This window comes from Bos taurus, chromosome 26, assembly GCF_002263795.3.
Source record: "Bos taurus isolate L1 Dominette 01449 registration number 42190680 breed Hereford chromosome 26, ARS-UCD2.0, whole genome shotgun sequence".
NCBI lineage: Eukaryota > Metazoa > Chordata > Mammalia > Artiodactyla > Bovidae > Bos > Bos taurus.
In genome coordinates, this window is record NC_037353.1 from 9,420,251 (window position 1) to 9,447,048 (window position 26,798).

The 26,798-nt window shown below is 40.2% G+C and overlaps 1 protein-coding gene and 1 long non-coding RNA gene across 3 annotated transcripts in view; one reads left to right on the plus strand and one right to left on the minus strand.

Moving 5' to 3' along the window:
- Window positions 1–15,733, plus strand: LOC101902784 (uncharacterized). 2 transcript variants are annotated; one of them, XR_001495154.3, is made up of 3 exons: window positions 1–89; window positions 579–682; window positions 6,640–15,733. It is a non-coding gene; the product is annotated as an uncharacterized lncRNA (long non-coding RNA). The 2 variants fall into 2 exon arrangements; XR_003032767.2 differs by lacking the exon at window positions 6,640–15,733 and having other exon boundaries at window positions 579–1,471.
- Window positions 1–23,366, minus strand: part of ATAD1 (ATPase family AAA domain containing 1) — a 64,343-nt gene extending 40,977 nt beyond the window's left edge. The window contains exon 1 of the mRNA XM_024985533.2: window positions 23,207–23,366. The gene's annotated coding sequence lies outside the window, so the exon portion shown is untranslated. The remainder of the gene's footprint in view (window positions 1–23,206) is intronic.
- Window positions 23,367–26,798: the final 3,432 nt, after the last annotated feature.

Here is a 26,798-nt window from a genome sequence, read left to right on the forward strand (position 1 = left end):
CTTTTAGAAGAGGTGGGCGGATTCGGCGGGTGCGAGGTCACCCACCAGATGTGTAACCTGCTGTCTGCTGAAGCGAACCTCTGAGTTGAGTTGAGTATCAGAGATAGAACTGGGGCAGGCGCTTGTCACGTAAAGTCCCTGCCCTGCTCGCAGCTCCGGTCGTAACACTGACAGATCCGGGAGCCTTCTTGAGAGTGCAAAGAAATGCTCAGTATTCTGAGTATTCAAAGAAGTTCTTTCTCGACTTCTACTTGGCCCTTACCTTGGCCCTTCACCGTCCCCCTGGCCTCCAAGCCCCGGTGCAAACCCACACGCTGCTGTTCTGTCCTTTAGCCAAAGCTCTAACGCGCATGGCCAACCCCCACCCCTCACCATCTGTCTTTCAGTTTTAGGGTGAGCTCACCCGCCTCCCCCTCGTCTGCGCAGACAAACACCTGGGGGTGGCGCCTTAAAATCTTGCTGCGAGAGGATTCTGTAGCCTATCCGGGCAGGCCTGATAGCAGGGACAAAATAGGGCATCTGTAACAGGTTTTGCATTTCGGTGACTTCCCTTTTTCTTTTCCCCTTCCCCTTTCCAGAATGAGACATGGTGAAAAAAGGTCCCCAGGGAGCAAATCTGAAAGCCGGCTTCTCCAGAACATAGACTGCCAGGGGACGAGACGACTTTAGACACCGTCCCCAGGTATACCAGCATCACTTCCTTCAGACTGAGGCGGTGAGACTAAGAAGTAATGGAACAGTTCCTCTTACTACCCTCCTCGGAAGGCAGTTTGTGCCTCTCTACTTTAGACAGCATCCTTGATGGCTAAAATTCTACAGCCTGATTGTTGAATCTAGGGAATAAAAGCTTGTGAGATTGTGAGGATAATAGGTACAGTTTACCGAATGTCTACTTATTGGCAGGCATATTGTCAGGCAGTTTGTTTCTATGGGAGCCTCTGGAGGGCTACAGTCCATGGGGTCTCAAAGAATCCGAAAGGACTGAACTCAGAGAGAGAGAGAGAGAGAGATTTCTATGCTTCACACCCATAACCTAAATTTCTCAAAATCCCCAATCCTCTAAAATAGCCATTATTTTATTTATTGTTTATAGATGAGCATATTTTAAAGCTTAGATATATTTTCCTAAGTTCATGCACCTAATAACGGACACAATTTCATTGGGACCTAGATCTGATTCAAATCCTACACTTTACAGCCTCTCTTTGAAATAGTAATTTAATATCAGTTAAATTTTAAAATCAAGGTGAACGAGATAAAACCATGACATGATGAAATCTTAATTAAGACTTTAAAGAATAACGAAGGGATGACAGGAATATAATGAATATTTTGAAACTATGATTGAATTTATTGATGAATCAGTGGGGGCCTTAGAATCTAATACTGTAGGTGGTTCATGCTTTACATCGATGCCTTTTTGTCTGTATTTTTGTTTAAAACCATAAATAAATTCTTAAAATGATATGAAGCTGGGTTTGGCAGTTCTCGACTGATTATTTAGAGAGGGTAATAAGACTCGGAGAACTACAGAATGGTTATGAGACCAAGATAATATTTACCAAAAAACACAAGCCATGTGTTCAGCAGTCTTGGAAGAGATTCTGCACTGGGTCCCTGGGATTATCCTCAATGTGAGTCATTGCTTGGGATGCTCATAGGAGAGTGCCTTGACAGAGCTTAAAGGTAGAAGTTATCAAAGGAAAGAACTTTAGATTTTGTGGCCCGTAAGGATAATCATACCCCCTGGTAAGGAAAATGAGCTGAGACATTCAAGGTGGTGATAGATTTCCATCGTCCACTGAATGAAACTGGGTTAACTAAGGCCCCCACTTGCCTTACTTTAAGAACCAGGATAACCAGCCTACCCAGTTGGTCTGACATTAAGGGGCTTTCTAGGACATAGAACTTTAAATGCTAGTACAGGGAAAGTCTCAGGCAAGCCATGAGGAGTTGGTCACCCTACTAGGGACATCTAAATGAAATCTAGAACCAGGTGGAGCTATCAGTATGGTTGCATCTAGACTCAAATCATCTGCTTATATTTGGGGTACGGTTATTACCATACACAGGTATTCCTATTGCACAGGAAAGGTAATTGTTGGATAAATTAATTAAGGCTGACTATAAAGAGTCTAGTCACTTCAGCTGAGTCCAACTCTTTGTGAACCCCTGGACTGTAGCCTCCCAGGCTTCTCTGTCCATGGGTTTCTCCAGGCAAGAATACTGGAGTGGGTTGCCATTCCCTTCTCCAAGGGATCTTCCCAACCCAGGGATGGAACCCAGGTCTCCTGCATCACAGGCAGATTCTTTACCACTGAGCCACCTGGGAAGCATCAAGAATCTACATGCCCCCAAATAAATATTGCTGCTCATGCCTTTTTCCAGTGGTTTAACTATAAATTAAGTACCTACATCTCTCCTTTTTTGGATCTAATTTTCATTTAGCAAATCCTTAGGAAGCCTTCTATGTCTGGGACGTAAGACATCAAATTACTGCCTTCCCTTATAATGCACATTCATTTCCAGCAATCATTAAATCAGCTATGTTCTTCCAGAATAGAACTGAGTGAACATATGCTTTTCATCCCAGGATAGCTTTATATAATCCCTGGCAGCACAAAGCACCATATTTGGCCCTCAGTAGGGGCTCAATAAATAATTCACTATGTGTAATATTAATCAGGAAATTATAACAACAGATTTCTGGTAGACCTTCTGAGCCTTCCCTCCGTGATTGTCAGAATCAAGATATTAAAAATAGTTATTATAGTTACTGTAAAAAGTTTTTGTTTATGTTTATCTTTTGTGATTGGTCATTAATATTTTCTATTTCTTTCTGTTTTAGTTTTGTAAAGTTATGCTTTTCTAAGAATTTCTCCATTTCTTCCAGGTTGTCCACTTTATGGGCATATAGTTGCCATAGTAGTAGTCTCATGATCCTTTGTATTTCTGCATCGTCTAGTGTAACTTTTCCTTTTTAATTTTATTGATTTGAGTCTTCTCCATTTGTTCTTGATAAGTCTGGCTGATGTTTGGTCAATTTTGTGTATCTTCTCAAAGAAACAGCCTTAAGTTTTATTTATCTTTGCTATTATCTCCTTCATTTCTTTTTCATTTATTTCTTCTATGATCTCCATGATTTCTTTGCATCTACTAACTTTGGGGGAATTTTTGTTCTTTTTCTAGTTGCTTTACATGTAAGGTTAGGTTGTATATGTGATGTTTCTCTTGTTTGTTGAGGTAGGCTTGTGTTGCTATAAACTTCCCTCTTAGCTCTCATCCCATAGGTTTTGAGCTGTCATATTTTCATTGTCATTTATTTCTAGGTATATTTTGATTTCTTCTTTGATTTCTTCAGTGTTCTCTTGGTTATTCAGAGACATATTGTTTTGCCTTCATGTGTTTGTGTTTTTTTTTTTTATATAGTTTTTTCCCCTGTAGTGATATCTAATCTTACATTGTTGTGGTCAGAAGATATATGAAATGACTTCAATTTTTTAAAATTTATCAAGGCTTGATCTGTGACCCAGATGTGATCTGTGCTGGAGAATGGTAAAATCTACTGTTTTTGTATGAAATGCCCTGTAGATATCAATTAGGTCCAACTTGTCCATTGTATGATTTAATGCTTGTGTTTCCTTATTAATTTTCTATCTGGATGATCTGTCTGTTGGTGTGAGTAGGGTGTTAAAGTCCCCCACTATTATTGTGTTACTGTTGACTTCCCCTTTAGCATTTGCCTTCTGTATTGAGATGCTCCTATGTTGGGTGCATATATATATATATATAAAATTGTTATATCTTCTTCTTGGATTGATCCTTTGATCATTGTGTAGTGTCCTTGTCTCTTGTAATGGTCTTTATTTTAAAGTCTATTTTATCTGACATGATATTGCTACTCTTGCTTTCTTTTGACTTCCATTTGCATGGAATATCTTTTTCCAGCCCCTTACTTTCAATCTGTATATGTCCCTAGGTCTGAAGAGTGTCTTTTGTAGACAGCATATATTAAAGGTCTTATTTTTGTATCCATTCAGCAGATCTGTATCTTTTGGTTGGAGCATTTAATCCATTTACATTTAAGGTAATTATTGATATGTATAATCCTATTGTTTTGGATTTGTTTTTATAGACTTTTCCTTCTCTTGTGTTTCCTGTCTAGAGCAGTTCCTTGATATTTGTTATATAGCTGATTTGGTGGTGCTGAATTCTCTTAACTGTTGCTTTTCTGAAAAGCTTTTGATTTCTCCTTCAAATCTGAATGAGATCCTTGCTGGATAGAATAGTTTTGGTTGTAGCTTTTTCCCTTTCATTGCTTTAAGTAAATCTGCCACTCCCTTCTGGCCTGCAGAGCTGATGTTGTTTGTTTATTTTTAAACTGTTTCCTGTTAAGACAGTTAATGGCAGTTCTCTCCTCAGGAAACTGAATTTTCCTTTGTTTTTGTTGGTTGGATGGAGGTGTGGTTTGTTTTCTCTGCAGCCAAGGTAAATCAATGCACTAGACCCTTGAAGTGGAGAAGGCAATGCAACCCACTCCAGTACTCTTGCTTGGAAAATCCCATGGACGGAGGAGCCTGGTAGGCTACAGTCCATGGGGTCGCTAAGGGTCGAACACGACTGAGCGACTTCACTTTCACTTTTCACTTTCATGCACTGGAAAAGAAAATGGCAACCCACTCCAGTGTTCTTGCCTGGAGAATCCCAGGGACAGAGGAGCCTGGTGGGCTGCCGTCTATGGGGTCACACAGAGTCGGACACAACTGACGCAGCTTAGCAGCAGCAGCAGCAGCAGCAGACCCTTGAAGAGGGAAGGGATTCCTTAGATTGGGAGCTGTAGAATTTCACTGTGAGTCTATTCACTTGAAAAACTTGGCAAAGTGCAGATTCCCAGGTCCCAGTCTTAAAAGGCTCCTATTTAACTGCTCTAGGTTTTGGTCCAAGTCTTTCTATTCTGAATAAGCATTTGAGATGATTTGGATATAGGTAGTTTGGGACCACACTTTGACAAACTTAGTATATAAAAGCGGAGAAGGCAATGGCAACCCGCTCCAGGACTCTTGCCTGGAAAATCCCATGGACGGAGGAGCTTGGTAGGCTGCAGTCCGTGGGGTCGCTAAGAGTCGGACACGACTGAGCGACTTCACTTTCACTTTTCACTTTCATGCATTGGAGAAGGAAATGGCAACCCACTCCAGTGTTCTTGCCTGGAGAATCCCAGGGACGGGGGAGCCTGGTGGGCTGCCGTCTATGGGGTTGCACAGAGTCGGACACGACTGAAGTGACTTAGCACTTAGCAGTATATAAAAGTCTTATATATAGTATATAAAGTATAAAAAAAAACTCAGTATATAAAACTCTTAGTATATAGAACTCTTAGTATATAAAACTCATATATAAAATTATTAGTGATAATTTTGTATATATTTTTGTACAAATCTCTTTTGTCTCAGACCCAAAAGCTTATTTGATTCACTGAACCATTAAGCTAGCTGGGATACATTAAGAAATCAAGGCCAGGAAGCCTCATGACGAGATTCAGAATAAAACAGTCTTTGGAAAGAAAAATCTGAAATATTGGATAAATAAACATGGTAAACATGGCTGTATTCATTGCTCATTAGAAATGATTCACTTGACAGTGATTTAGAAAGAGCAGAACTTCAAGAAATAGATAAAATTATATAGCAGTAGTTCTGTCAGTGTAAGAATCACTTGGTAACCTTGGTTCTTTTAAAAATATTTCATTGGAAAATAATGATCTTGATTATTACTTTGACAAGTTAAATAATAGAATGGGTGGAGGAAGAAAAGTAAAGCAAAGATATAAAGCTGTCTCTGAAGCCATGAAAGCACTGAGAAAGACTAATTTTGGGTGCTTGAAACTCTAGGAGAAAGAATAAGAGGGCATATCAAGGCAAAAATAATGGAAAATTAAAATTTCAACAGATTGTATCAAGTGGAAAGATGAATTGATAGCTTCATTCTATGAAAAGCACAGAGAGCCAAAAGACTCAATAGTAAGGTTCAAAGGATATTATAAATCTACCTTTCATGCCTTAATGTTTTTAAACTTTGTATATAATTTAAAATGAGTGTATACAGAAATTAGTGTATATGTAATTTTCTCATATCATACGGGTAGCAGTAATCCACATTCTTACATTGCTTCATAATCCTTTTTTGTCAAGGACTACTTCCAATTATCCATTTTTCTTTTTTACAGTTTATGCTACCAGAAAATGTTTTCTAGAATTTACTTTTTAAAAATGTGCAGTATTTTGTTGTTTATCTTTAATACAGTACTAAAAATAGACTATTTAAGTGATTGTTGTTCTGTCACCAAGTTGTGTTCAAGTGATACTCTGTGAAAGGTCAGAATTGATCAACCCAGGGAATTGGATGGGAAGGTGTCTAACCTTACTGTAGCCTTACTAGCAAGAGTTTTAAGGCATAAATGAAAGGGTAAACTCCCTAGAATTTATTTGGGCCCTTCCTAAATGCCCTTCCATATAATTTTTTTTTTTTTTAATGGGAGAGGAGAAGGGAGGGCTTGGGTAAGAATAACAAAGATATGAATTCATTAGCCAAAACAGAAGAAACTGTAGTTGAAACATTAATTCTCAATTCCTGTAACAGCAGATTGATAGATGAAGCATAAAACAAGACCAGATGCTGTGGTTTCCAGGATGCACTTGGCTTCCCATCCCTTATAACCTGGAGCATTTTTTGCTGTAAGTAGGTCATTTGCTTGCTCTCATTTACCTGATTCTAGGAAAATGCCCTTGAAAGTATTTGGAAAATAAGACTTTCATTAAGCTTTTGCTTTTGCTTAACATTTTAAAAGTTAAGATTGCATGAAACCTCTCCCAACCCCATTTCTCTATTAGCCAGAATAACCTGTAACCTTGAAGCATAAGTAAAACTGAAATAGACAAGAAAAATTCAAGATCTTTTATTTTTTAAGGACTTAAATTTATGTCCATAGCACTGGCATAGTACTCATCTCACAGAATTATAATTGAGGTTTGAGTTTCTCTGTTCTCCTATCAGTTGTGAACTTCTTGAGAAAAGAGGATGCCTAGGACATAGGAGGAAGTTAACGAATGTTTTAATTAGCTAATTCACCACCACCCCCCCCCCCCCAGTCTGACATTTTGAATGGGGCAGACACCATTCTAATAGATTTACGGTGACTGGGAAGGGAAAAAGAGGAAAGAAAGACAAATGGTCCAAAGAAAAGGACATGTGCAGGACTTCCCTCGTGGTCCAGTGATTAAGAATCTGCCTGACAGTGTAGGAGACATGAGTTCGATCCCTGGTCTGGGAAGATTCGACATGCCATGGGTTTACAGCCCGTGAGCCGCAACTACTGAGCCCCACTCTGGAGCCTGTTCTCAGCAGCAAGAGAAGACACTGCAATGACAAACACATGCACTGCAGTTAAGAGAATAGCCCCCTGCTCCCTGCCACCAGAGAAAGTTCATATGCAGCAACGAAAACCCAGCACAACCAAAAATAAATAAATAAATGAATAAAATCGTGACAAAGTTCAAATTTATAAAACAACAATAGCAGCAACAAAGAAAAGGACATGTGCAATCAAACCATTTTACTGATCATGATTATATTATCATCCTGTTGTGACAAATCTGTTCCTGATATGTCCACCAGAGACCAGTCTCATCAGGTATAGAGAGGTTTAAGAACATGGACCCTGCAGCCCAGCAGAGTTGGCTTTGGATGTAAGGTCTGTTCTTTACTAGTTCTGTGACTCAGGGCAAATTATTAAGCTCTCTAAACCTCAAGTTCCTCATCTCTCGTACACGGACAAAAGCAGTATGCACGCCATGGAGTTACACTGAGAATTAAAGGAGACAGTGCCCGAAAGCACTGCATACTATTCTTGATATTTAGCAAGTGCTCAATAAACATGCCACTGAACTAGCTCAGATGTTATTTTGATTATACCGTGAAGTGATATTCTCTCATTTCCAGAAGTTTATATGAACAAAGATTCTTTCATATCTCTTTAGAATTTGTGTGAGCACTGGTCAACCATGGCGTATTGTCTAGGAATGTTTATCTTCTCTGGCTTGTGAAGAGGCCTGGCCTCTGTCCCTTTGCCCTCTTAGTTCTCAGTTTTAATACACCCCTCTGGGTGAGTCTTACAGATTAGTATTCTATAAAGTATTAGTGATAGTTATGGAAAACCTGTAAGATTTCATCCTTGTGACTGCCCCATACAACTAAGTTATATTGATCAATCCATGAAAATGACTATCTGGATATTTCTCAGTTCACTGAAGACCATCATTAATATTGACTGTCATTCCCATCTGTCTAATAACAGCTGTTTATTGAGCTTACAGTTCTTACTCTCATAGAATTCTGAAGACTCATATATCTTGTGAAAATGCAAATCTTCATAGAACTGTTGATTTTTTTAAGTTAGAGATTTAACCTGTCTTTTATTCCCATTCATTATTTGTTTTGGGAAGACATCCTTACGTGGATTGCCTAGTGAGTTTTGTCCTGAAGAAAGAAATTAGTTCAATGGATGAAAGGGAGAAGCTGAACCAGATTTGAGATTTGAGGTCGATACTTTTCCATCTCTTATCATTTTGCAAATGGCAGCATTTTCATTACCCTTGAGGACTGTCATAACATGAGAGCTGCTATTTTTCAATGTAAAATTGAATTAATTTGAGCATAACATGTTTTTAAAAAATATTTACTATGTGCAACTCTTGGAAATGCTCCTAAAGTTGAGGGAGTTTTACTGAGCAAATACAATGGTATATCTGATTAGACACTGAGTACATGGCTTTCAAAGGCAAAAGCAACAGCAAAACTTGCTAATTTTAGATGTTTAGGGGTGAAATATCTACTAGGCCTTCTTTCATCTTAGGTCAAACAGTAGTGCACTAGCAAGCTAATGTTAGATTTGCCCTCCCCTCTAGTTTATGGCTAGTGTTTTTGGAACCAGAAAAACAAAACAAAGGGGTAAAAAAAGAAAGAAAGCAAAGTCTGTATGTAACTCGAGTTAGAGAAGTACAGGAACAAATATACCAAGTTGGCAGTGCTCAAAGTCCCATTCAACTTCAAAATAGTATACCTGATAGAGTTTCACAAACCTTTCTCCTTTCTAGCCTGCTCTTTATTAAGTTGAAATACCAAAACCATTCTGAGAGCTTTGAATACCCCTGTAAGGTCTAGAGCCAGAGGCATGCCCCACTCCCATTTCTTTATATTTTCTGAGTTCCCAACGTCAGAAGAAGGGTCAGTAAAGGAAAGGAGACAAGGAAGTCAACTCCCCAGCAGTGTTTTCTTCCCCTTTGGTGTTTTGCAGAAAAGTTGAAGAGATGCCAATGATTCTTAACCAACCAAAAGCAGCGTTAGAATTCTGTCTAGGTATTCTTAAACTCCTGACTGGGCAGTGTTCCACCTTCCACACTGCAGTCCATCTTTCAGTCAATACTGTGTGCGTGCTAAGTTCCTCAGTTGTGTCCGACTCTTTGCAACCATAAGGACTGTAGCCTGCCAGGCTCTTCTGTCCATGAGATTGTTCAGGCAAGAATACTGGAGTGGATTGCCATGTGATCCTCCAGATGATCTTCCTGACCCAGGGATCGAACCCATTTCCTGTTTTGGCAGGTGGGTTCTTTACCACTAGCACCACCTGGAAATCCTACTTACGCTAGATAAATAGGCTCGCCATAGTTTATTATTGTGTTGTCCTCACAAGCTAGTATTCAAGGAGCCTTCCCTGACCACTTCCTTGGGACTCTTGGAAATAAACATAAAAACAGTTTAAATGACTGGTTAAAAACCTATGAAATACAGTGATTATTCTGGATGGGAGGGATTGGGGGCAGGGGAGGGGAGAGTAAATAATCATATGTCTTCAGTTGAGAACATCACAAGAATTTCAAGGACATGAACTCACATTCATAGGCCAAGAACAGAAGACAACTAAAAAAACCTCTGCAGAGGCACAACATTTCCTCTTCATTCCCTTGGAAGGTAGAGATCTATGATATTCCTTTTTAATAATCATCCCCAAATTCTGTTTCTGTGCCCAACACAATAAAGTGTTTCCAAGTACAGAGTGTCAGATAGGTGAAGAACAAACAGCCTCTGCAAAATAGTTTGAAGCATGTAAAAGGTAGATTATTGAGGGCAGTACTTAGGAAATGCCAAGTTATTTGAAATTATTGTGTCCTACATGACAGCTCTGTGACCTGTCTCATGTTAGGGAGCCTTTCGGGGTTTCCTCCTCTGAAACTGAAGTAGTTCTACAAGCTTCATAATTTCATGACTTGTTCCTTCTGTCCTGTATGAGAGAACTGTCTCAGAAGACCTTGTGTAGTGAGTAATCCTTTGTCAGTTACGATTTTGCCAGTCATAGTTTTGTCACAATGTGGTTTTCTCTTTGTATGCCTAAATTTTACAGTCTGTGATCTCTGTGTATGTATGTATGGTTGAGTTTAGTTCCTTGAAACCAAAGAACTTCATCACAGTTATCCCTACCCTCATCTCCATTCCTACCGCAATCTTAAAGTCAGATGGCAAGGGACAGGAAGTCTGCCGTTCTCATCCCCTGTGTATATGATGAGGGGAGAATAACAGTTGGAGGCCAGGCCTAGAAAAACCATGCCCTTGTTTTCTGGAAAGACCAGATGGTTACTAAGAATGTTGCCAAGCTTGCAAAAATGATACCAGTGGGAAAAGCAAATACAGGAAAGTGTTGAATCTCAATAAAGGCTATATCAAGAACATTAAAAAAAGAAGTGTGGTTAACATAAACTCCATCTTCCACAGAAGATCATGGCTTTCAGAATATTAGCTCATGAACAACTAAGGAAAAAGATTCTTTTCTGCTTTTATAACCAATTTTGTTGTTTTATTCTCTTGAAAATTCCCTACCCTTGGACTCCCAATCAAGGTTTTATCTACATAGCACTTCTCTGGAATGTAATCATCTCCGTCACCAGTTGGTGAGAGATTACCGTAACAAATACTGAAAACACGCACATAGATCCTCATGAATAATGTTTTTGAGAGCTAGCCAAAAAGGAAGACATAGGTTTACCTTTATTTGTGTGTTTATTTGTAGTTTTATTAAGAGAAAAAACATTTTCAGTCAGTTCAGTCATTCAGTTGTGTCCAGCTCTTTGCGACCCCATGAACCGCAGCACGCCAGGCCTCCCTGTCCATCACAAACTCCTGGAGTTCACCCAAACCCATGTCTCTTGAGTCCGTGATGCCATCCAACCATCTCATCCTCTGTCATCCACTTCTCCTCCTGCCCTCAATCTTTCCCAGCATCAGGGTCTTTTCAAATGAGTCAGCTTTTCGCATCAGGTGCCCAAAGTATTGGAGTTTCAACTTCAACATCAGTCCCACCAATGAACACCCAGGACTGATCTACTTTAGGATGGACTGGTTGGATCTCCTTGCAGTCCAAGGAACTCTCAAGAGTCTTCACCAACACCACAGTTCAAAAACATCAATTCTTCGGGGCTCAGTTTTCTTTATAGGCCAACTCTCACATCCATACATGACCACTGGAAAAACCATAGCCTTGACTAGACGGACCTTTGTTGGCAAAGTAATGTCTCTGCTTTTCAATATGCTGTCTAGGTTGGTCATAACTTTCCTTCCAAGGAGTAAGCGTCTTTTAATTTCATGGCTGCAGTTACCATCTGTAGTGATTTTGGAGCCCCACAAAATAAAGTTAGCCACTGTTTCCACTGTTTCCCCAGCTATTTGCCATGAAATGATGGGACTGGATGCCATGATCTTCGTTTTCTGAATGTTGAGCTTTAAGCCAACTTTTCACTCTCCTCTTTGACTTTCATCAAGAGGCTCTTTAGTTCTTCACTTTCTGCCATAAGGGTGGTGTCATCTGCATATCTGAGGTTATTGATATTTCTCCTGGCAATCTTGATTCCAGCTTATGCTTCCTCCAGCCCAGCGTTTCTCATGATGTACTCTGCATATAAGTTAAATAAGCAGGGTGACAATATACAGCCTTGACGAACTCCTTTTCCTATTTGTTCCATGTCCAGTTCTAACTGTTGCTTCCTGACCTGCATACAGGTTTCTCAAGAGGCAGGTCAGATGGTCTGTTATTCCCATCTCTTTCAGAATTTTCCACAGTTTATTGTGATCCACACAGTCAAAGGCTTTAACATAGTCAATAAAGCAGAAATAGATGTTTTTCTGGAACTCTCTTGCTTTTTCCATGATCCAGTGGATGTTGGCAATTTGATCTCTGGTTACTCTGCCTTTTCTAAAACCAGCTTGAACATCTGGAAGTTCATGGTTCACGTATTGCTGAAGCCTGGCTTGAATAATTTTAAGCATTACTTTACTAGCGTGTGAGTTGAGTGCAATTGTGCGGTAGTTTGAGCATTCTTTGGCATTGCCTTTCCTTGGGACTGGAATGAAAACTGAGCTTTTCTAGTCCTGTGGCCACTGCTGAGTTTTCCAAATTTGCTGGCATATTGAATGCAGCACTTTAACAGCATCATCTTTCAGGATTTGAAATAGCTCAACTGGAATTTCATCACCTCCACTAGCTTTGTTCATAGTGATGATTCCTAAAGCCCACTTGACTTCACATTCCAGGATGTCTGGCTCTAGGTGAGTGATCACACCATCGTGATTATCTGGGTCGTGGAGATCTTTTTTGTACAGTTCTTCTGTGTATTCTTGCCATCTCTTCTTAATATCTTCTGCTTCTGTTAGATCTCTACCATTTCTGTCCTTTATCGAGCCCATCTTTGCATGAAATGTTCCCTCGGTATCTTTAATTTTCTTGAAGAGATCTCTAGTCTTTCCCATTCTATTGTTTTCCTCTATTTCTTTGCACTGGTTACTGAGGAAGGCTTTCTTATCTCTCCTTGCTATTCTTTGGAACTCTGCATTCAAATGGATATATCTTTCCTATTCTCCTTTGCTTTTTGCTTCCCTTCTTTTCACAGCTATTTGTAAGGCCTCCTCAGATAGCCATTTTGCTTTTTTGAATTTCTTTTTCTTGGGGATGGTCTTGATTCCTGTTTCCTGTACAATGTCACGAACCTCTGTCCATAGTTCATCAGGCACTCTGTCTTTCAGATCTAGTCCCTTAAATCTATTTCTCACTTCCACTATATAGTCATAAGGGATTTGATTTAGGTCATACCTGAATGGTCTAGTGGTTTTCTCCACTTTCTTAAATTTAAGTCTGAATTTGGCAATAGGGAGTTCAAAATCTCATTCTCTAGGTAGTGAATTCAGGAGTAAGTAACTCCACACTTGTTCTGCGTAGTCCAATTTATTGTTAATTTTGTTGTCTGTTAACATACTGGGAGTTATGTTATTCTAGAACACATCTCTGTCACAGATAACAAACCAGCATTCATATAGGTAAGACACATCATTTACCTTGATGAAGACAGTGTTATAGAAATAATTAGGAAGATCTAGTTATATTATCTAGAAAGATAGAATTTCAAGGAATCACACTCTTTCAGGATCAAAAGGAATATTAAAGTCATTGCATCTTCAACCAAAGACAGTATGGAGCTGTAGAAAGACTATATGCTCTGGAATCAGAGGACCTGGATCAAATCACAGCTTTGCAACTTAGCTGTGTGTTTGGGGTAATTTACTTAACATCCTTGAGCCTAGTTTCCTCACCTATAAAATGGGAATAGTGACTACATTATAGGGTTGTTGAAAGGATTGAAGATAATGTATGTAAAAGACAGACACAATAAACATTAGTAAATGACTGTGGTTGTTGTGAACATAAATGTCCCACCAGCTGGTCATTAAGCTTATTTGAATGTTCCCAGTGACAAGGAATTCACTAATTGTTCAGGTAGCCCATCTCTTAGTTACTCTTCAGAGTTAGTCCTTCCTTTTGCTGAGCCTAAATCTTTTCCCCTAGAATTTTTATCTATGGTTCTCAATCTTGCCTGTAAGGCTGAACAGAATAACCCTGTAAATCAATTAAGCATGTGATCTAGAAAGTAATATAGACTTTAAGAAAGGTGTGACCAGTATGGACACTAGAGGTTTGTCAACACAATTTAGGATCAAACTAGCTTCTTTTTTTCCTGAAACCCACTCTTTTATTATCTGTTAGTTAAAGTATGTCTGTCTTTTGCACTGGATAGAGCTGTAGCCATAGCTTGAGTCCTGCGTGCTGTACCTGTCAAGAGTTTTGAGAGAGACTCAAGTCCAGAAACTTACAATTAAATCTTTATTGTATTAATTAACAAACTGACAAAATTCCACTTGAGACATACAAATAGAATTTGAGTATTTAATCATATGTAATGTGGCATACCTGTAAGGTCACGTAGCCAAAAGTGGAAAAGAACATAGTGCTCTTTATTGAACAAACACCAAAATGGTATTTAATATATGTCAAGCACTGCTATAAGTGCTTTTCACATATTAAAGTATTTAATTCTCAACTAATAATAACCCTATGAATTAAATATTATTATCTTCAGAAAAGGAAAATGCGGCACAGAAAGATTAAGCAACTTATCCAGGTTGAATAGCTAGTAAGTAGCAGAATTTGAATCTGAATTCTAGCTAGTAAGAGCTAAAATTCGAACCAGGTTGTCTAGTTCCAGAGTCTGTGTTCATACAAATGCCCTGTTCCCAAATTTGTCAAAATTTAGAAAAATTCTATTACATGGATTATTCAGACTCCTTAAAAGCAAGAAAAACGCTGCTGGATTTACAACCTACTGTATAAAAGCACTATTAGAGTATACTTTTTGAGTGATATGGATTTGATTTATGAGAATACAAAACATTGACTGGAAACAATATCTAGCCTCATTCATTCTGATTCAGACTATGCTTCTAATGATTGATTTTATATTTTAGCTATATAATAAAGAGGGAATTGATGAATGCCTCTGAGTTTTGGTCTTCTGTTATATACTTATTCTGCTGAATATTGTTTTCAAATATTAAGACAGCAATACATCATGTAGAGTTTTATTTTTAAATTAACATGAAGTTGATGATGTGTACATACTTGCATGAGTGTACAGTTCTTTAATTTAATACAATAGATTCATATAACCACTGCCAAAATCAAGATATCTGACAGTTTCATTATCCTAAGAAGCTCCATTGTATTACCCCTTTGTAGTTCCCTCCTCAACCCTTGGCAGCCGTGGATCTAATCTCCATCACTATTAGTTTTTTCTTTTTGAGAATGTTATATGTAAATTCAGTCATACAGTATGTAACTTTTTGAGACTGACTTCTTTACTTAGCATGCCTTTGAGATTCATCTGAGATGTTGCATATGTCGATGCGTTATTCATTTTCATTGCTGAGTAGTATTCCATTGTAGAAATGCACTGCAGCTTGTCTACTCATTTGTTGAAGGATATTTAAGTTGTTTCCAGTTTTTGGTAATTGTGAATAGACCTGCTATAAACATTTGTGTGTAGATTCTTGTGTGAACAGAAGTTTTTATTTCCTTAAAGTGAATACCCAGTAGTGGGTTCTCTCGGAGAAGGCGATGGCTCCTCACTCCAGTACTTCTGCCTGGAAAATCCCGTGGACGGAGGGGCCTGGTGGGCTGCAGTCCATGGGGTCGCTAAGAGTCAGGCACGACTGAGAGACTTCACTTTCACTTCTCACTTTCATGCATTGGAGAAAGAGGCGGCAGCCCACTCCAGTACTCCTGCCTGGAAAATCCCGTGGACGGAGGAGCCTGGTGGGCTGCAGTCCATGGGGTCGCTAAGAGTCAGGCACGACTGAGCAACTTCACTTTCACTTCTCACTTTCATGCATTGGAGAAGGAGGTGGCAGCCCACTCCAGTGTTCTTGCCTGGAGAATCCCAGGGACGGAAGCCTGGTGGGCTGCCGTCTATGGGGCCGCACGGAGTCGGACACGACTGAAGCGACTTAGCAGCAGCAGCAGCAGCAGCAGCAGTAGGTTTGCTAGGTCATTGTTTTTATGAGAGACTCATGTGTTCAAGAGTATTTTTAACTTTATAAGAGAATGCCAAACTGTTTTCCCCAATCACTATTCCGTTTTGCATTTCCATGAGAATGTATGAGCATTCTATTTGTTTTGCATCCTCACCAGAACTTGTTATTATCAATATTTAAAATTTGAGGTGTTCTAAAAGGTACCTCATTATGATAATGTACTGTATAGTACATGGTCTGCACATACTATAGTAGTATTTACTACTGTAAAAAAAAAAAAAAAAACCTGTGAGTTAGTGGACCTGTGCAGTTCAAACTCGAATTGTTTAAGGGTCAACTGTGTTCAGTTTTATCTGTTGTGGTTTTCTATGCATGCATGCATGCGTGCTAAGTTGCTTCAGTTGTATCTGACTCTGTGACCCCATGGACTGCAGCCCACCAGGCTCCTCTGTCTATGGAATTTTTCAGGCAAGAATACTGGAGTGGGTTGCCATGCCCTCCTCCAAGGGATCTTCCCAACCCAGGGATCCGAGACTCTTTATGTTTACCTGCATTGGCAGGCAGGTTCTTTACCATAGTGCTATGTGGGAAGCCTGATTTGACAATATGTCTTTATTAAAATATAAATGTTTATTATTCACAATTTCCTTAGAATAAATATATTTTAGCACTTTAAGTACATGTAGAAGTGTTTGCATCATTTAGATACCTTTACACTCCCTTCTTTATGTTATAGTTGTCTTGTAGATTTCATTTGCATACACTGAAAACATACATTGGAACTCGAAAATAGTCTATTTTATTTACCTATTTACTATTTCTCTTCTTCATGTTCCAAGTTTCCTTCTGGTATACTTTGCCTTCTATCTAAAGATACTCCTTTATTAATTCTTCAGAGCAGGTCTTCTGGAAATGAATTATCTTTGTTTTCCTTCTCTGAGAATGTATTTATTTGAACTTCATGAAGGAATCTTTGCTGGATTTAGAAACTCCAGGTTGACAGGGTTGTTTTTATTTCCCTAGCACATCAAGTTGTCCCACTTAATCCTACCCTTCATGAATCCTGATAAGAATTTTCCAGTCATTTGAAATTGTTGTTCCCCCTGTAAGTAATGTGTCATTTTCTTTCTAGCTGCTTTAAAGATTTTTTTTTGTCTTCAATTTTCATCAGTTTGATTATGATATATTTGGGCATGAGCTTTTTGGGATTTATCCTGTCTTCTTGAATCTGTAAGTTTATGTTTTTCGCCAAACTTGAGAACTTTTCGGTCCTTTTTATCAAATGTATTTTACTGCATTGTATTTTTTTTTCTCCTCTTCTTCTGACCTCCAGTGGCAAATACTAGATCTTTCGGTTTTGTCCCACTCATCTTTGAGGTGCTGTTCATTCTTTTTCCCACCCTGTGTTTTTTACTTTGTTCAAATTGAGTGATTTTTGTTGTTATCTTCAAATTCACTGACTCTTTCCTGTGTCATCTCCATTCTGTGATTGAAGCCATTCAGTGGCTTCTCTTTTATTTTACTTACTGTAGTTTAAAATTTTTATTTGTTTATTTATATGGCTGCGTTGGGTCTTAGTTGTGACGAAGGAGATCTTTGCTGTGTCATGTGGGATCTTTCATTGTGGCACATGGACTGTACCATGCAGTTCTGCTCATTTTGCTTGCGGGTAGGTTATGCTCAAAATCCTTCAAGCTAGCCTTCAGCGATACATGAACTGAGAACTTCCAGATGTACAAGCTAGGTTTAGAAAAGACAAGAGGAACCAGAGATCCAGTTGCCAGCTGGTACACAGGCTTCATTGCTCTGCAGCATGTGAGATCCTAATATCCCAACCTGGTATCAAACCCATGTCCACCACATTGAAAGGCAAATTCCCAACCACTGGACAATCAAGGAAATTCTTATTTATTAAATTAAAATTATTCCATTTTGTTTTCCAAAGGGAACATCACATTTTCCTAAAAATTTTTCAGTTCTGAAATGTTAGTTTAGTTCTTCATATCTTCTACTTCTTTGCGTTCCTTTCAGGAGTGTTTTCTCTTACTTCCTGCTGCTGCTGCTAAGTCACTTCAGTTGTGTCCAACTCTGTGCGACCCCATAGACGGCAGCCCACCAGGCTGCCCCATTCCTGGGATTCTCCAGGCAAGAACACTGGAGTGGGTTGCCATTTCCTTCTCCAACGCATGAAAGTGAAAAGTGAAAGTGAAGTCGCTCAGTCGTGTCCGACTCTTAGCGACCCCATGGACTGCAGCCCACCAGGCTCCTCCGCCCATGGGATTTTCCAGGCAAGAGTACTGGAGTGGGGTGCCATTGCCTTCTCTGCTTACTTCCTAGTATGCTTTAATAATAACTGCATTAAAGCCTTCATTAGCTGATTTCAGCATCTGTGTTATCTAAGTGTTAGCCCCTGAATTGTCTTTCCCCAAAGAAAGGCAATGCCAAAGAACGCTCAAACTACTACACAATTGCACTCATCTCACACGCTAGTAAAGTAATGCTCAAAATTCTCCAAGCCAGGCTTCAGCAATATGTGAACCGTGAACTTCCTGATGTTCAAGCTGGTTTTAGAAAAGGCAGAAGAACCAGAGATCAAATTTCTAACATCCACTGGATCATGGAAAAAGCAAGAGAGTTCCAGAAAAACATCTATTTCTGCTTTATTGACTATGCCAAAGCCTTTGACTGTGTGGATCACAATAAACTGTGGAAAATTCTGAAAGACATGGGAATACCAGACCACCTGATCTGCCTCTTGAGAAATTTGTATGCAGGTCAGGAAGCAACAGTTAGAACTGGACATGGAACAACAGACTGGTTCCAAATAGGAAAAGGAGTTTGTCAAGGCTGTATATTGTCACCCTGTTTATTTAACTTATATGCAGAGTACATCAGGAGAAACGCTGGACTGGGAGAAACACAAGTTGGAATCAAGATTGCTGGGAGAAATATCAATAACCTCAGATATGCAGATGACACCACCCTTATGGCAGAAAGTGAAGAGGAACTCAAAAGCCTCTTGATGAAAGTGAAAGTGGAGAGTGAAAAAGTTGGCTTCAAGCTCAACATTCAGAAAACGAAGATCATGGCATCCGGTCCCACCACTTCATGGGAAATAGATGGGGAAACAGTGGAAACAGTGTCAGACTTTATTTTTCTGGGCTCCAAAATCACTACAGGTGGTGACTGCAGCCATGAAATTAAAAGACGCTTACTCCTTGGAAGGAAAGTTATGACCAACCTAGATAGCATATTAAAAAAGCAGAGACATTACTTTGCCAACAAAGGTTCATCTAGTCAAGGCTATGGTTTTTCCTGTGGTCATGTATGGATGTGAGAGTTGGACTGTGAAGAAGGCTGAGCCCTGAAGAATTGATGCTTTTGAACTGTGGTGTTGGAGAAGACTCTTGAGAGTCCCTTGGACTGCAAGGAGATCCAACCAGTCCATTCTGAAGGAGATCAGCCCTGAGATTTCTTTGGAAGGAATGATGCTAAAGCTGAAACTCGAGTACTTTGGCCACCTCATTCGAAGAGTTGACTCATTGGAAAAGACTCTGATGCTGGGAGGGATTGGAGGCGGGAGGAGAAGGGGACGACAGAGGATGAGATGGTTGGATGGCATCACTGACTCGATGGACGTGAGTCTGAGTGAACTCTGGGAGTTGGTGATGGACAGGGAGGCCTGGCGTGCTGCGATTCATGGGGTCGAAAAGAGTCGGACATGACTGAGCAACTGATCTGATCTGATCTGATCTGATGTGAGTTTAGATTTTCCTGGTTGTTTTTATGCTGAATGATCTTTTTAATTAATCTATTAATTAAGTTATTTTTGGCTGCGCTGGGTCACTGCTGTGCTGGGCTTTCTCTAGTTGTGGTGAGCAGAGGCTGCTCTAGTTGCGGTGCGCAGGTGTCTCACTGCAGTGACATCTCTTGTTGTGGCCTTCAGGCTCTAGATCATGGGCTTCAGTAGCTGTGGGTACATGGGCTTAGTTGCCGTGTGGCATGGGGAATCCTCCTGGAGCAGTGATCGAACCTGTGTGCCTGCATTGGCAGGTGGATTCTGCTGTATCTCCAGGGAAGTCCCATGAATAATTTTTAATTGTATCCTAGACATTTAAAATATTATAAGACTCTCAGTTTTGCTGAAATCCTGTGGAGAATATTGATTTTTTGTTTGTTTGTTTGTTTTAGCAGGCAATAGAGCTGGTTGTGTTCAGGCCACAAATTTCAACCAAACTTTTATAGTTTGCAGTTTCAAAGTCAATTTTGTTTTCAAAATATTTGCAGTACTATTAGGATCTATCTCCTATGTGTGCCACACCCATTTGGGGCCATGTGCAGTGGTAGATCCTTTAGTTTAATCGCAAAGTCTTTGTTATGCTGTTTAAGATCAGATCCACCTCTGTAGCTTGAAGGTGAGCCTAGGTGTTTACACTCACCTTCATTTACTTTCCTGAGCTCTCCCTGTCCATGATGTCTGGTGCTTTCTGGTTTCCTATGCTTCCTCACTTAGCCTTGCAGCCAGAAGGCTAGTGATTCAGTGATCTTGCTCTGATGCCTACTCTCTGGAACTGTGCCATGTCCAGGGCCATCAGTAAATGGACAGAGGGGGAAAAAGTCAACTGGCATTCTGCCCATTCTCCTGAGACCACAGTTTTTCCACAGAGGAAAGTTCCTCTCTCTAAGATTTTGGTGCCCGTTGTAGTCATTGCCACTGCTGGGCTGGCAGAATTTCCTGAGCTCTAGGGCACTAGAGAAAGTTGTTGTTGTTCACCTGCTAAGTAGTGTCCAACTCTTTGAGACCCAGTGGACTGCAGCACACCAGTCTTCCCCGTCCTTCACTATCTTTCCAGAGTTTGCTGAAACTCACGTCCATTGAGTAAGTGATGCCATCCAAGCATCTCATCTTCTGTTGTCCCCTTCTTCTCTTGCCCTCAATCTTTCCCAGCATCAGGGTCTTTTCCAATGAGTTGGCTATTCCCATCAGGTAGCCACAGTGTTGGAGCTTCACCTTCAGCATCAATCCTTCCAATGAATATTCAAGGCTGATTTCCTTTAGGATTGACTGGTTTGATTTTCCTTGCTGTCCAAGGGACTCTCAAGAGTCTTGTCCAACACCACAGTTTGAAAGCATCAACAGAGACAAGAACAAAAAATGGCAGATTTCTCATAATCTTTCTGAGCATTAGGAGATGCTTGTCCTGCTCTTTAAGCCAGAACTAGAGGGCTTTCCCCAAAACTAGACTGATACCTTTAAAGAGCAAAATTTTTTTTGTTTAGTTATAACATTCTACAAATATATGTATTTTGATAACTTTAATATGTCTGTATTTTGGTTTAATATACTCCTTGATTATTTGGTTCCTAGTCCCCTTAACTAAATTTGCTTAATGTTTCACTGTAAATAACCTCAAGGCTAAGTGACCTAGGTCCTGTTTGGGCCAATTTTAGGTCTTTGGGAAGCTTACTTCAAAGACGTATGAGTAGAAGCCCAAAGTTCATTTCTTTCACTTACAGCATAGGAAAATTTGAGAAATCGGAGTAATGCTGAATAAATATATGTAACTGAATATAAGGAAGATAAAGGAAATTTGCTTATCTTTTACAGATACTAGTTTTAAATAAATTCATGTAAGAAAATAAGATAAATCACTAATAATTCTTACCCATAAAAAAGAAGAACAAGGCCACCTAATTGGAGAGGAACTAGGCTAGAACGAGGCTATTGTCTCAAATGGGCTGAAGACTCTAGATCAATGAGCTTTGGTACTTGAGGCAATTTAATGTTATGCTCCATTGCTTCTCACCAGATGGACTTCTTTCTTTTCTTTCAGTCCCCTGCTAATCTTTTCCATCTCATCTGTTCCCTTTTCTTTTCCCCTTCTTCATAATTTTGTTCCGTCTATGAACTTGGTTAATCAGTAGAACAGGATTTAAAGAAGTAGCTGATCCTTGAAGGGAGGGCCTTTCCTTTATCCACCTTCATCCCCCATTTTTTCCTTGTACTCTATTTCATTCCCATCCCTCACCTACCTTCCCATAGGGTCCTTCCCCCCATGTTTGTGCTTTAGTTCTGCCACTGTTGGCTAGAAGACATGGCTTAACTCTGCTTGGATTACTTGGAATTAAAAAGGTTATTACTTATTCTAGAATAATAATACTGTAGTTTCCCTCTTCTACACTGCAGTTTTATTACAGCATTACATTGTTCCAGAGTTAATAAAGATAATTTGTGAAATCAAATCTCAGTTGTGATTTGGCCACTTCCATTTTAGAGACAAAAGGCAAATATGTTAAGACTTCCCTGGCGGTCCAGTGGTTGGGAACCTGCGTGCCAGTGCAGGGAACACAGGTTCAGTCTTTGGTCTGGGAAGACTGCCGCACATGCCGTGGGGCAGCGAAGCCGATGCACCACAACTATTGACTTCCACGCACCTGGAGCTAGTGCTGTACGACAGGAGAAGCCACCACAGTGAGAAGCCTGCACACCACAGAGAGAGAGGAAGCCCCACTCGCTGCAACTAGAAAAAGCCCACGTGCCGCAAGGAAGAGCCAGCGCAGCCAAAAATAAATAAATAATTTTAGAAGAGAAATGTTAGAAAATGATAATTTTGTTAGAACTTGGTGGAAAGAAACGTTAGCCTCTTGAATAAAATTAGGAGTCCACATTCTGGGGAATTTGGTTATTTTTATGCTGTAACTGAGGAAAAGATACATTACTATGTTTGCTTTATGATTAAAAAGGCCTCAGAGACCTTTTTTTCTTCTTTCCTTCAGGGCACAGATTATTAACTAAGTCTGACATCTGCTCTGTTAATGTTCCCTTTGGGAAACAAAATGGAAATAGTGATTAAGGTCTTTGCTGATAATGTTCCATACCAAAGTATAGAAAGAAAGGTTTATATAATGTGACATGGTAACAAAATATATGGATGATATTATTATCTGAGGATTGTACTATATCCAGCTGATAAGTTATATTTGTATGTTTAAGTATATATTTGAGACCATGTGCAGTCTTTTAGTCACTGAGTTTATAAATACTTAACTGAGAGTCTATCTGATACATAAAAAAAAACTATGCTAGGCATTGTGAGAAGTACAGAGATTTACACCTTTGTATAAAGAATTGTTTTTTTAACCTCCAAGAAACTCCAGTGGGAAATGGGACATTGAACCAAAGACTGAGGTGCAGTTAGGAGTTGACAGTGCTTCAACTAGAGAGACTAGAGGTATACTGTACCTTCTGACAACTGTCAAATGAGGCTGATTCTTGAGAAGCCCTGTGACTTTGCTCTTCGTAGAGTTCAACTGGGCCTGTCTTCGTAGAAGACATTTTTCAGGAAGCTATTCTAGTCCATGGAGGAGGTGACATCTCCTGAACCTGGTCCCCACAGAGAATTTTGAATGGGAGGAAAAGGAGATGGTGTGTATTCTTGCTTATGTCATAATGTTGGACACATGACTTAAGAATGTGGCAGGTCAATGTGACTGGATCATTTCATTACCGCACTTTAGAGTGACTCGGAGGCAAATGCAGCTTGTTTAAACTCTTAACTGAAGCATTGGTATGATGTAAGATTATAGCAGTAAAAGATATAAAATGACTACTTATTGGGGACATCCTGAAGGACTGGGGGAATCCTTATTTTCTTATCATCTCTCATCTTGCAGCTGTTGATAGTAATTCATCATGTCTCAAATAACAGGGAAGGCATCAGAGGTAGCAATAAGGAGAATACAACCAAATAACATATAGGATCTAAACTCAGTAAAAACAGCTAATAGTGATCACTTATATAGTGTTTACTATGTGCCAGACTTGTTCTAGGTAATATATGCATATATCCTCACCTAATTCTCATAACAACCCTGTGAAGTAGGTACTGTGTTTTTTTTTTTTTTTTTTTTACATGATTTATTTTTGGCTGTGCTGGGTCTTCATTGCTGCATGGGCTTTTCTCTAGTTGTGACGACTGAGGACTACTCTTCATTGCGGTGCCAGGGCTTCTCACTGTGGTGGCTGCTCTTATTGTGGAGCACAGGATTTAGGGCATGTGGGCTTCAGTAGTTGTGGCTGTACTGTGCTTGCCCCGTCGTGTCTGACTCTTTGCAACCCCATACACTGTAGCCCACCAGGCTTCTCTGTCCATGGGGATTCTCCAGGCAAGAATACTGGAGTGGGTTGCCATGCCCTCCTCCAGGGGATCTTCCTGACCCAGGGATTGAACCCTCATCTCTTATGTCTCCTGCATTAGCAATTGAGTTCTTTACCATTAGCGCCACCTGGGAAGCCCAAGTGTAATTGTGGCACTTGGGCTCAATAGTTGTGGTTCCCAGGCTCTAGAGCACAGTCTCAACAGTTACAGCCCACAGGCTTAGTTGTTCTGCAGCACGTGCGATCTTCCTGGACCAGCGATCAAACCCATGTCTCCTGCATTGGCAGGTGGGTTCTTTACCACTGAGCCACCAGGGAGGCCCTGAGGTAGGTACTATTATTATCCCCATTTTACAGATGAGGACGTGGGGATATGAGAGATTATGTAGCTCCCTGAAGATCCCACAACTGTTAAGTGGCAGGGTAATATTTGAGAGCAGACAGTCTGACTCCAGAAACGGTGCTTTTAACCTCCATGCTAACTAACCTTTCAAGGAATTTATAATCTCAGTATACAGAGTTCAGTACCTCCCCTTTCAGGGTAAGGCAGTGAGGAATGGTATATGCTGCTGCTGCTAAGTCACTTCAGTCGTGTCCGACTCTGTGCGACCCCATAGATGGCAGCCCACCAGGCTCCCACATCCCTGGGATTCTCCAGGCAAGAACACTGGAGTGGGTTGCCATTTCCTTCTCCAATGCATGAAAGTGAAAAGTGAAAGTGAAGTCGCTCAGTCGTGTCCGACTCTTAGCGACCCCATGGACTGCAGCCTTCCAGGCTCCTCTGTCCATGGGATTTTCCAGGCAAGAGTACTGGAGTGGGGTGCCATCGCCTTCTCCAGGAATGGTGTATAGGGAAGCAAAATTGACTCAGATTATGTGTTTCCTATAAACTAACACCAAGGGTGTCTGACTCAAGAAATGTTTTCTAGTTTGTGCTCCAGAGAGAATGGAGTTATTCTCTCCATTTAATACTCTCCAGAGAGTATTAAATGCAGCAGAATGTTGGATATGTTTACCAGTGGATATCCATTTAGTTTCATTTTATGGCCACAGCTACAATCCTGCATCTTCCTTTCATATATGCATTATGAGGATTAATGATTACATCAGCCTGATAACATTTTCTTTTCCCCCTTGCTGTGTCCTTTGGTGGAGGTACTTGTATGAAGGCTGCTTTACTATGGAGGTGTGGTTCTATATGGGCATGCTTGGGGAACTGAGGGGGTGGGCCTGCTGAGAGAGTACTTACAGAATACCAGAAACCTTAGGGAGAAAATTCCTGGGTGTTGGAAATTGCAGAAATGATAATAAAGCTTCAGTTATTTCAGGAGAGGGATGATTTCAGTACTTGTGATACAGAAACAATATAAGGTCAACTGATAAGAAAACCATGAGATATATTTCTGTAGATCGTACCTGTAGACCATTTAATAGTAATATGTAGTCAATAAATATTTCTAGGAGAAATATCAATAGCCTCAGACATGCAGATGACACCACCCTTATGTCAAAAAGCAAAGAAGAACTAAAGAACCTCTTAATGAAAGTGAAAGAGGAGAGTGAAAAAGTTGGCTTAAAACTCAACATTCAGAAAACTAAGATCATGGCATCTGGTCCCATCACTTCATGGGAAATAGATGGGGAAACAGTGGAAACAGCGACAGACTTTATTTTGGGGGGCTCCAAAATCATTGCAGATGGTGACTGCAGCCATGAAATTAAAAGACGCTTGCTCCTTGGAAGAAAAGTTATGACCAACGTAGACAGCATATTAAAAAGCAGACATTACTTTGCCAACAAAGGTCCATTTAGTCAAGGCTATGGTTTTCTCAGTCATGTATGGATGTGAGAGTTGGACTATAAAGAAAGCTGAGTGCCGGAGAATTGATGCTTTTGAACTGTGGTGTTGGAGAAGAGTCTTGAGAGTCCCTTGGACTTCAAGGAGATCCAACCAGTCCATCCTAAAGGAAATCAGTCCTGAATATTCATTGGAAGGACTGATGTTTAAGCTGAAACTCCAATACTTTGGCTACCTGATATGGAGAACTAACTTATTGGAAAAGACCCTGATGCTGGGAAAGATTGAAGGCGAGAGAAGAAGGGGACAACAGAGGATGAGATGGTTGGATGGCATCACCGACTCAATGGACATGAGTTTGAGTAAACTCCGGGAGTTGGTGATGGACAGGGAGGCCTGGCGTGCTGCGTTCCATGGGGTCTCAAAGAGTCGGACACAACTGAGTGACTGACTGAACTGAATCAATAAATACTAATCTTTATTTATATCACAATGCTCACCCCAGGCTGTCCTTATAGAAACGTATTTGCAGAGACCTAGAGGAGAAAATGTAAAGATGCCAGGGAGCTTCTTAAGACCTTTTGTTGTTGGTCAGTCACTCAGCTGTGTCCGACTCTGTATCTGTGTAGCCCCATGGACCTCTCTGTCCATGGAATTTTCCAGGCAAGAGTTTTGGAGCAGGTTGCCATTTCCCACTCCAGGGAATCTTCCCGACCCAGGGATTGAATCTGCGTCTCCTGCATCTCGTGCTTTGGCCAGCAGATTCCTTACCATTAGTGCCATCTGGGAAGTCCTTTTAAGAGCTTGTGTGTGCTAAGTTGCTTCAGTTGTGTCTGACTCTTTGCGAACCTATGGACCACCAGGCCCCTTTGTGCATGG